Source organism: Panthera uncia, chromosome B1 (assembly GCF_023721935.1).
Source record: "Panthera uncia isolate 11264 chromosome B1, Puncia_PCG_1.0, whole genome shotgun sequence".
Lineage (NCBI taxonomy): Eukaryota > Metazoa > Chordata > Mammalia > Carnivora > Felidae > Panthera > Panthera uncia.
In genome coordinates this window covers 75,899,121-75,911,693 of record NC_064811.1, presented here as the reverse complement: position 1 = coordinate 75,911,693, position 12,573 = coordinate 75,899,121, and positions in this window count along the sequence as shown.

Genomic DNA, 12,573 nt, shown 5'->3' with positions numbered 1-12,573 from the left:
AAGTAGGAAAGCAGATGAGGAATAGAGGAGACTTTGCCACATTCTTAGTTTTTGTTGTTTTTTTCACTTGTCTTGTCTTTTAGATTCCACTTATAAATGAAAATATATGGGATTTGTCTTTCTCTGACTTATTTCACTTAGCATAATACCCTCTAGGCCCATCCATGTTGTCACAGACGGTAAGATCTCATTTTTTTTTAATGGCTGAGAAATATTCCATTGTATATATAAACCATTTCATCTTTATCCATACATCTATTGATGAACACGGGTTGTTTCCGTGTCTTGTCTATTGTAAATAATGCAACAAATATTGGGGTGCATATACCTTTTTAGATTAGTATTTTCATTTTCTTTAGGTAAATACCCAGTGGTGGATTACTGGATCATATGGTATTTCTTTTTATTTTCTTCTTATTATCTTTTTAAATTTTATTTATTTATTTATTTGAGAGAGAACAAGCTGGGGAGGGACAAGGAGAGGGGGACAGAGGATCCGAAGGAGGCTTTGGGCTGACAGCAGCGAACCCAAGCCTGATGTGGGGCTTGAATTCATGAACTAGGAGATCATGATCTGAGCTGAAGTTGGATGCTCAACCAGCTGAGCTACCCAGATGCCCCTCATATGGTATTTCTATTTTCATTTTTTTGAGGAGCCTGCATACTGTTTTCCACAACACTTGCACCAATTTATTTTCCTACCAACAGTGCACACATGTTCCTTTTGCTCCATATCCTCACCAACACTTGTTATTTCTTCTCTTTTTGAAACTAGCCATCAATGTGAGGAACATCCTTAGTGTTTGTAATAGACTTTATATATATATATATATATATATATATATATATATATATATAAATTTTATTGCCTATATATATAGGCAATTCTTTGCTCTCTCTGGCTGCATTTTCCTCTCTTAAAAGTATGTATGTAACTGAGTGCCTGACTTCTGGTTTTAATGGAAAGACCTTTTAATATATGAGATCAACCCAACTCTGACTCATGAGTGCCACCCCTGGAAAAATCAAATAAACTTGGAAACTTTCCATGTTTCTTCTTTGACTCTTTTTTAATGTGATGGTCTGTCCATAATCATCATAACAGACTCCTAGAAACATTCTTTTAATTTTGGTTTTCTCTTAGGAAGTTAGTCAGTTAAGTGGACCCATGTAGTTTAACCCATGTTGTTTAAGGGTCAACTGTATTTACTGTTATTTAAAATATACTTATTCATGAAAAATGTCTACACTAGCAGAAAATATATAACAGTAAAGCAATGTTGTTTTTGTTTTTGTTTTTGTTTTTGGAAGTCTGTCATAATGTTATTATGCCATTTCAATGGTGTTATTTTGCTTTACAGGGGTAAATAAGTCTATGAAAATTTCGATATGATGAATCTTATTGGATTACCTAAATTACCTTATGATATTTTACTATATTATCATTCATATAATTGAATTCACAGGTTTATTTTTTGGAGATTAGAATTTACATTTCTATCAATAATAGAATAAAGTTAAGGAAAATGTTATGTACCCTCAATATGTTAGCAGTCATATTTTAATGTTGACTCTCCTTTCCTTCTTTTTTGTTTATTAAATTTTTAAGTTCATTTTTGAGAGAGAGGGAGAAACAGAGTGTGAGTGGGGGAGGGGCTGAGAGAGAATCTGGGGGAGGGGCACACAGAATCTGAAGCAGGCTCCAGGCTCTGAGCTGTCAGCACAGAGCCTGATGCTGGGCTTGAACTCATGAACCGTGAAATCATGACCTGAGTGACCTCATGACCTGAGCCGAAGTCAGATGCTTTTCTTCTTAAAATGTTATCTTCCCTTTGCTTTCATGACACCACATTTTCTCGATTTTCCTCCTATCTTTGCCTATTCCAGCAAACTTTTATGTTGGCTTATTCTTCTACATCTGAAAACTACCTAAGTATTTCTCAAAGCCTAGTCAGAATGACTAAATATCTCCTTGGATAAAATAAAACTCTAGTTGCAATGAACAGAGTTATAATTTGGGGGGGGGGGGCTAAAAGTCATTCATCAGTTACCTTCTTTAAGCCTAAAGTTTTGCTTTATAAAAGGACGGCACTGAACTTTACGTTATCCTACAATAATGGCATGCTCTTACATGTAAATATGAAAACAATTAAATTAAATGCTTATGAAGACTAGCATACTAGTGCTTATGTGTGGTTCTTATATAATAAATTCTTAAAATGTTTTTGTAAAAGTTATAGTTGTAAGTAGTCTTTGCAGTAACATTCTTGTATTCCTCACACAAAAGTGAAAAAGCAAGTCTCAAAAATTTAACTAAATTTAGGAGCAAGCCCACAAGCCTAAAGTCAGCATCAACAACATTAGACTAATTCTAATGCTTATTTATCATTAACTTGCATTTAGCAAATGAAGTTTGTTAGCATTAAGAATTTTATCTGTAATCCCTATAAAGCAATTTTTATAATGTCTTTGCTTTTCTTTGTCCTTCGTTTTAACATAATTGCTCATCTGGGTTCAGATCAGGCAGGACCTCTCAGAAATACAAAGGTAGAATATGGGGTTTGTGGGTTTTTAATGTAGGAATACAAGATAAATTATCATGGTTTTAATAAGAGGAATGAGAATTGATCATTCCCCCTTTCCTATTGAAAATATTGATACTAATTTTTTTCAAGTAAGTCCATGTGTAATTCGTTTAATAAATAAACCAAACTCAGTAAGGTTTTAATGGCTATAAAAACAGCTTTATTATTTTTCCTACCACTGTCTTCAAAACCTTTTATTTTTTCTCTTTCCCATTTCTTGGGAACAACTTATTCAGTTCCTTTAGCTTTCTGAATACTTTAATGTATTTCAGAAATAATTCCAGTTCTGGCAATGATGAGATAATTTTCCTGGATTAACCCAACAAAGAATAACAATGATAAATTCTGTATCAAATTTAAAAAACACACTAGTTGAAAGGACTGGAGATCAACCAAAAGCAGGAAGAAACTGAAGGGTATCTGACCCCTGAAAAATGCTAACTACATTAGGAGAGAACCATTTTCATATGGCTTATTCATTCAAGACCCACCTCAGTTTAGGTGATAAGGGGTAACTAGAGCACAAACAGAAAGTCAGAGCCCTATAAACATCATATGTCAGAAGATGGAGTTTGATGTAGCCAGAATGGCCAGAAATTAAAACAGAAATCACAGAGAGGAGAGACCCATGGAAGAATGGGCCAAAAATTTGTGAGTAAGCCTCTCTCAAGTCTTCGGCTGACTCTTAAACTGCACATGTAGGAGAATGACTTTTTAAAAAATCAGCAGAAATTAACAACCAGAAGACTAAAGGAACAAAAGATTATAATTACTGCCTACGGCAAGGATTGTAGAGATTAAATTTTGAGTCCCTCTAAGTCACAAGGATTTGATGAGAGCCACAGAGTTTTCGTAAAAACTCCAGAAGGCAATGCTTAGGAATAGAAGGATTGCTAAAACCAATGGATTTTCCCTAAAAACTAATATAAAAAAGACCTGACTTAACAGCATGTAAAACCAAACCTCAACAAGTTCAGGGGAAACCAATAATTGCCTAATAAAACAAAGTCAATCCTCTTCAGAGCATGCAACCTCAGAGACATAATCTCAAGTCTTAATAATGTATCAACCACAATGCTCAGTACCCAATCAAATGTGAAAAAACAAAAATGTGGAGAACTAGAAAAATGTAGTTAACAGCAAAAGCGGTCAACACAGACCTATCTGGAGATGGAAAAGATGTTGAAATTGTAGCAGACAAGGACGTTAAAGCAGCTATTGTGAACATGATGAAGGACTTACAAGATGATCAGAATGATAAAAAGGTGTGGAATTTCAGAAGAGAAATGGAAATTATTTTTTAAAACCTGAAATTCTAGAACTGAAAAATAAGCTATCTAAAATAAACTTATTACATGGACTTAGCAGAAATTGGAGATTGTAGAAGAAAGAATCAGTCAACTTGAAAGCAGATCAAAACAATGTAAAAGTCAGAGAGTAAAAATGTAAAAGTCAGAGAGTAAAAATATTTTAAGAAATTAAATAAGATTTCAGTGACCTAGAGACAATATTAAGAAGTCTAACTCGATAATTGTTCCGGAAGATGGCGGCGTAGGAGGACGCGGGGCTCACAGCGCGTCCGGCCGATCACTTAGATTCCACCTACACCTGCCTAAAGAACCCAGAAAACCGCCAGAGGATTAGCAGAAGGGAGTCTCCGGAGTCAAGCGCAGACGAGAGGCCCACGGAAGAGGGTAGGAAGGGCGGCGAGGCGGTGCGCGCTCCACGGACTGGCGGGAGGGAGCCGGGGCGGAGGGGCGGCTCGCCGGCCAAGCAGAGCCCCCGAGTCTGGCTGGCAAAAGCGGAGGGGCCGGACGGACTGTGTTCCGACAGCAAGCGCGACTTAGCGTCTGGGAGGTCATAAGTTAACAGCTCTGCTCGGAAAGCGGGAAGGCTGGAGGACAAAGGGAGGGAGAGCTGCTGAGCCCCCGGACGGCAGAGCTCAGCTTGGCGGGGAACAAAGGCGCCAGCGCCATCTCCCCCGCCCATCCCCCAGCCAAAATCCCAAAGGGAACCAGTTCCTGCCAGGGAACTTGCTCGCTCCGCGCAAACACCCAACTCTGTGCTTCTGCGGAGCCAAACCTCCGGCAGCGGATCTGACTCCCTCCCGCTGCCACAGGGCTCCTCCTGAAGTGGATCACCTAAGGAGAAGCGAGCTAAGCCTGCCCCTCCAGCCCCCGTGCACCTTGCCTACCCACCCCAGCTAATACGCCAGATCCCCAGCAACACAAGCCTGGCAGTGTGCAAGTAGCCCAGACAGGACACGCCACCCCACAGTGAATCCCGCCCCTAGGAGAGGGGAAGAGAAGGCACACACCAGTCTGACTGTGGCCCCAGCAGTGGGCTGGGGGCAGACATCGGGTCGGACTGCGGCCCCACCCACTAACTCCAGTTATACACCACAGCACAGGGGAAGTGCACTGCAGGTCCTCACCACTCCAGGGACTCTCCAAAATGACCAAACGGAAGAATTCCCCTCAGAAGAATCTCCAGGAAATAACAACAGCTAATGAACTGATCAAAAAGGATTTAAATAATATAACAGAAAGTGAATTTAGAATAATAGTCATAAAATTAATCGCTGGGCTTGAAAACAGTATACAGGACAGCAGAGAATCTCTTGCCATAAAGATCGAGGGACTAAGGAACAGTCACGAGGAGTTGAAAAACGCTTTAAACGAAATGCAAAACAAAATGGAAACCACAATGGCTCGGCTTGAAGAGGCAGAGGAGAGAATAGGTGAACTAGAAGATAAAGTTATGGAGAAAGAGGAAGCTGAAAGAAAGAGAGATAAAAAAATCCAGGAGTATGAGGGGAAAATTAGAGAACTAAGTGATACACTAAAAAAAAATAATATACGCATAATTGGTATCCCAGAGGAGGAAGAGAGAGGGAAAGGTGCTGAAGGGGTACTTGAACAAATTATAGCTGAGAACTTCCCTGAACTGGGGAAGGAAAAAGGCATTGAAATCCAAGAGGCACAGAGAACTCCCTTCAGACGTAACTTGAATCGATCTTCTGCACGACATATCATAGTGAAACTGGCAAAATACAAGGATAAAGAGAAAATTCTGAAAGCAGCAAGGGATAAACGTGCCCTCACTTATAAAGGGAGACCTATAAGACTCGTGACTGATCTCTCCTTTGAAACTTGGCAGGCCAGAAAGGCTTGGCACGATATCTACAGTGTGCTAAACAGAAAAAATATGCAGCCGAGAATCCTTTATCCAGCAAGTCTGTCATTTAGAATAGAAGGAGAGAAAAAGGTCTTCCCAAACAAACAAAAACCGAAGGAATTTGTCACCACGAAACCAGCCCTACAAGAGATCCTAAGGGGGATCCTGTGAGACAAAGTACCAGAGACATCACTACAAACATAAAACATACCGACATCACAATGACTCTAAACCCATATCTTTCTATAATAACACTGAATGTAAATGGATTAAATGCGCCAACTAAAAGACATAGGGTATCAGAATGGATAAAAAAACAAGACCCATCTATTTGCTGTCTACAAGAGACTCATTTTAGATCTGAGGACACCTTTAGATTGAGAGTGAGGGGATGGAGAACTATTTATCATGCTCCTGGAAGCCAAAAGAAAGCTGGAGTAGCCATACTTATATCAGACAAACTAGACTTTAAATTAAAGGCTGTAACAAGAGATGAAGAAGGGCATTATATAATAATCACAGGGTCTATCCACCAGGAAGAGCTAACTATTATAAATGTCTATGCGCCAAATACCCGAGCCCCCAGATATATAAAACAATTACTCATAAACATAAGCAACCTTATTGATAAGAATGTGGTCATTGCAGGGGACTTTAACACCCCACTTACAGAAATGGATAGATCATCTAGACACACAGTCAATAAAGAAACAAGGGCCCTGAATGATACATTGGATCAGATGGACTTGACAGATATATTTAGAACTCTGCATCCCAAAGCAACAGAATATACTTTCTTCTCGAGTGCACATGGAACATTCTCCAAGATAGATCATATACTGGGTCACAAAACAGCCCTTCATAAGTTTACAAGAATTGAAATTATACCATGCATACTTTCAGACCACAATGCTATGAAGCTTGAAATCAACCACAGGAAAAAGTCTGGAAAACCTCCAAAAGCATGGAGGTTAAAGAACACCCTACTAACGAATGAGTGGGTCAACCAGGCAATTAGAGAAGAAATTAAAAAATATATGGAAACAAACGAAAATGAAAATACAACAATCCAAACGCTTTGGGATGCAGCGAAGGCAGTCCTGAGAGGAAAATACATTGCAATCCAGGCCTATCTCAAGAAACAAGAAAAATCCCAAATACAAAACCTAACAGCACACCTAAAGGAAATAGAAGCAGAACAGCAAAGGCAGCCTAAACCCAGCAGAAGAAGAGAAATAATAAAGATCAGAGCAGAAATAAACAATATAGAATCTAAAAAAACTGTAGAGCAAATCAACGAAACCAAGAGTTGGTTTTTTGAAAAAATAAACAAAATTGACAAACCTCTAGCCAGGCTTCTCAAAAAGAAAAGGGAGATGACCCAAATAGATAAAATCATGAATGAAAATGGAATGATTACAACCAATCCCTCAGAGATACAAACAATTATCAGGGAATACTATGAAAAATTATATGCCAGCAAATTGGACAACCTGGAAGAAATGGACAAATTTCTAAACACCCACACGCTTCCAAAACTCAATCAGGAGGAAATAGAAAGCTTGAACAGACCCATAACCAGCGAAGAAATTGAATCGGTTATCAAAAATCTCCCAACAAATAAGAGTCCAGGACCAGATGGCTTCCCAGGGGAGTTCTACCAGACATTTAAAGCAGAGATAATACCTATCCTTCTCAAGCTATTCCAAGAAATAGAAAGGGAAGGAAAACTTCCAGACTCATTCTATGAAGCCAGTATTACTTTGATTCCTAAACCAGACAGAGACCCAGTAAAAAAAGAGAACTACAGGCCAATATCCCTGATGAATATGGATGCAAAAATTCTTAATAAGATACTAGCAAATCGAATTCAACAGCATATAAAAAGAATTATTCACCATGATCAAGTGGGATTCATTCCTGGGATGCAGGGCTGGTTCAACATTCGCAAATCGATCAACGTGATGCATCACATTAACAAAAAAAAAGAGAAGAACCATATGATCCTGTCAATCGATGCAGAAAAGGCCTTTGACAAAATCCAGCACCCTTTCTTAATAAAAACCCTTGAGAAAGTCGGGAGAGAAGGAACATACTTAAAGATCATAAAGGCCATTTATGAAAAGCCCACAGCTAACATCATCCTCAACGGGGAAAAACTGAGAGCTTTTTCCCTGAGATCAGGAACACGACAGGGATGCCCACTGTCACCGCTATTGTTCAATATAGTGCTGGAAGTTCTAGCATCAGCAATCAGACAACAAAAGGAAATCAAAGGCATCAAAATTGGCAAAGATGAAGTCAAGCTTTCGCTTTTTGCAGATGACATGATATTATACATGGAAAATCCGATAGACTCCACCAAAAGTCTGCTAGAACTGATACATGAATTCAGCAAAGTTGCAGGATACAAAATCAATGTGCAGAAATCAGTTGCATTCTTATACACTAACAATGAAGCAACAGAAAGACAAATGAAGAAACTGATCCCATTCACAATTGCACCAAGAAGCATAAAATACCTAGGAATAAATCTAACCAAAGATGTAAAAGATCTGTATGCTGAAAACTATAGAAAGCTTATGCAGGTAATTGAAGAAGATATAAAGAAATGGAAAGACATTCCCTGCTCATGGATTGGAAGAATAAATATTGTCAAAATGTCAATACTACCCAAAGCTATCTACACATTCAATGCAATCCCAATCAAAATTGCACCAGCATTCTTCTCGAAACTAGAACAAGCAATCCTAAAATTCATATGGAACCACAAAGGCCCCGAATAGCCAAAGTAATTTTGAAGAAGAAGACCAAAGCAGGAGGCATCACAATCCCAGAATTTAGCCTCTACTACAAAGCTGTCATCATCAAGACAGCATGGTATTGGCATAAAAACAGACACATAGACCAATGGAATAGAATAGAAACCCCAGAACTAGACCCACAAACGTATGGCCAACTCATCTTTGACAAAGCAGGAAAGAACATCCAATGGAAAAAAGACAGTCTCTTTAACAAATGGTGCTGGGAGAACTGGACAGCAACATGCAGAAGGCTGAAACTAGACCACTTTCTCACACCATTCACAAAAATAAACTCAAAATGGATAAAGGACCTGAATGTGAGACAGGAAACCATCAAAACCTTAGAGGAGAAAGCAGGAAAAGACCTCTCTGACCTCAGCCGTAGCAATCTCTTACTCGGCACATCCCCAAAGGCAAGGGAATTAAAAGCAAAAGTGAATTACTGGGACCTTATGAAGATAAAAAGCTTCTGCACAGCAAAGGAAACAACCAACAAAACTAAAAGGCAGCCAACGGAATGGGAAAAGATATTTGCAAATGACACATCGGACAAAGGGCTAGTATCCAAAATCTATAAAGAGCTCATCAAACTTCACACCCGAAAAACAAATAACCCAGTGAAGAAATGGGCAGAAAACATGAATAGACACTTCTCTAAAGAAGACATCCGGATGGCCAACAGGCACATGAAAAGATGCTCAACGTCGCTCCTTATCAGGGAAATACAAATCAAAACCACACTCAGATACCACCTCACGCCAGTCAGAGTGGCCAAAATGAAGAAATCAGGAGACTATAGATGCTGGAGAGGATGTGGAGAAACAGGAACCCTCTTGCACTGTTGGTGGGAATGCAAATTGGTGCAGCCGCTCTGGAAAGCAGTGTGGAGGTTCCTCAGAAAATTAAAAATAGACCTACCCTATGACCCAGCAATAGCACTGCTAGGAATTTATCCAAGGGATACAGGAGTACTGATGCATAGGGGCACCTGTACCCCAATGTTTATAGCGGCACTCTCAACAATAGCCAAATTATGGAAAGAGCCTAAATGTCCATCAACTGATGAATGGATAAAGAAATTGTGGTTTATATACACAATGGAATACTACGTGGCAATGAGAAAAAATGAAATATGGCCTTTTGTAGCAACATGGATGGAACTGGAGAGTGTGATGCTAAGTGAAATAAGCCATACAGAGAAAGACAGATACCATATGGTTTCACTCTTATGTGGATCCTGAGAAACATAACAGAAACCCATGGGGGAGGGGAAGGAAAGAAAAAAAAAAAAAAAAAAAAAAGAGGGGGTAAGGGGGGGAGAGACCAAAAAAAAAAAAAATTTTAAAAAACAGAAAAAACTCTGAGGGTTGATGGGGGGTGGGAGGGAGGGCAGGGTGGGTGATGGGTATTGAGGAGGGCACCTTTTGGGATGAGCACTGGGTGTTGTATGGAAACCAATTTGACAGTAAATTTCATATATTAAAAAAAAAAAAAAAAAAAAAAGAAGTCTAACTCGAATATTTTCTGAGCCTTAAAAAGAGAGTGAAGAAAGGGAAAAGGGTAGAAAAAATAATTATAGAAATAATTGCCAACATTTATTAGATTTTGTGAAACATATCCTGGAGTTTAGTGAATCCTTAGGAGAATACATACAAAGAAAACCACATCTAGGCATATCATAGTTAAACATCAAAACATCAAAAATGAAAAAAAAAATTGTAAAAAAAAAGCCACCCCACACTAAAAAAAGGAACAAAAGTACAAATGATGTCTAACTTCTCATCAGAAACAGCATATGACAAAAGATTATAGGAAGACATATTTAAAATGATGAAAATTAAGAAAAATTGTCAACTCAGAGTTTTGTATATATGAGTATCATTCAAAACTGAGGGCAATAAAGACATTTTAAGGTTAAAAAAGTTGAGAGCCACTTGGACTGAACTTCAAGACATTCCAAAGGAAGTTCTTCCGAAGTAAATGATTTCAGATAGGAGCTCAGATAAATAGAAATAAATAAAGAACCTTAGAAATAGTGGATAAGTAGTTAAATGCCAGAAAACTTTTTTCTCTTTATATCTATATAAGACAACTGATTGTTTAATAAAAAAATATTACATTTCACTGTGGAGTTCTGACCACAGTAGCTATTATGACCACAATAGCATAAAAGATAGGGTGGTATAAATGAAATTATATTGCTACAAGTTTATACCTTTTTAAAAATGTGAATGATATTAAACTAGATAGAATGTGGTAAGTTAAGAATGCATATTATAATCTCTATACTAACCACAAAAACAGAAATACAAAGAGATATAGTACAAAGTCAAAAGAGGAAACTAAGTCAAATACAAAAAAATATTCAATTAACCCAAGGAGGGGCAAAAAAAGAAAGAACAGAGAGGAAGATGAGACATATATAAATCAACTAGTGAATAATAAACCTGAAACCAACTATTCAAAAATTTGTCAAGAAGATATAATAATTACAAACGTGTGCACCTAATAACAGAGATTCAAAAAAATGAAGCAAAAACTGACAGAAATAGAGATAAGCAAATAGAGAAATTTAAGTACCTCTTTGAAAAATAAAAGAACAAGGATAAATATATTAGTAAGGATACATACAAATGTTTAGAGTGCAAGTTTGGCAAAGGTGAAGCCTTGTTCTAGATACTTTTCTATTATAAGAAACACTTTAAAAATTAGCTTTATTTTGTCATCAATTTTTCTTTACACAAAGTTCAGAAAATAGTACTGGCTGAAACTTTTGCTGACTTTTGCGTTCAACATCACCACTTAATGTTTTGCCTTGCACTTATTTTACATGAAATTAGCTTCTAAAAGTTATAGTTCAATCTTTAGATAGGAGATAGATAGATAATAGAGAGATAAATGCTTACCTTAAAGACCAGTTCTCCTACCAAGCCATTCCATGTCCCATCTTCTTGTGGGCTTCCATACTTGTGATCCGGTGCAACATAAATTTCATAGTTAAAACCCAGGTAGTTAGATAAGGCATCCAAAACATCAATGGAGAAGCCCTGGTATTTCTTCGGCTTACCCAAGACATTTTCAGAGACCATTACAAAAGGTTCTTCCTACATGGAAATAAGAGAAATCCTTGATGTCAATCTATAGTGCTCCCTAAAAGCAAAAATTAAGTCTTCAAAGAGTTTTGCTTAGAAACAGCTTAAAAATTGCCTTTGAACTTTGAGAGAATTAACTTAGCAATATAACTTATGTGTTATTAATGTATCACACTATTGAACAATGTTTTATCACTGAATTTCTTTTCATCTCTCATTTAATTACTACCGTATAAAAATTAGATGAAAGTAACTCTAAAACTTCAGGGGCTATGAATTCATTTTTCTTGCCATCTTAAGACCAATGTAAGGTTCAAGAAACTCTAAGTTTATTGTATCCTGAAGCATTTATTATCTATATATGCCAAAAATATGTTAAATAATATTTTAACAGATATAATCTACATAAACTCTCTGAAAAGAACAAAAAATTCTAAGAACATATAATTTAACTAAAATTTATAACATAACATTTACTGGGAGTTTCTTGATAAGTAATTTTGAAGTACAAACACATTTCATTGCAAAAATAGCTTCTCTACTATTGCTATGAGAAATTCACCTAAGTTTTTGGCAAATTGTGTAATTTAGCAAATTTAGCAAATTGGTTTCTGCTTCTACCTCTTTTATCATTCTGTGTTTGTGTCCTCTTACATTTAACAAATAGACTCCTTTCACTTTTCAGAACACCTGGTGTTAAGAGAACTCAGTTGTTTTGAAACATGCTGGCAGACTATAGAAAATCAGATAACTTATTCCTTAATTTCCTAAACTTGTTCAAAAACCTTTTAGAACAGTAATATTTACAGATAACCATCCATACATCTATATCTATATCTATGTCTATGTCTATGTCTATGTCTATATCTATCTATATCTATATCTATATCTATATCTATATCTATATCTATATCT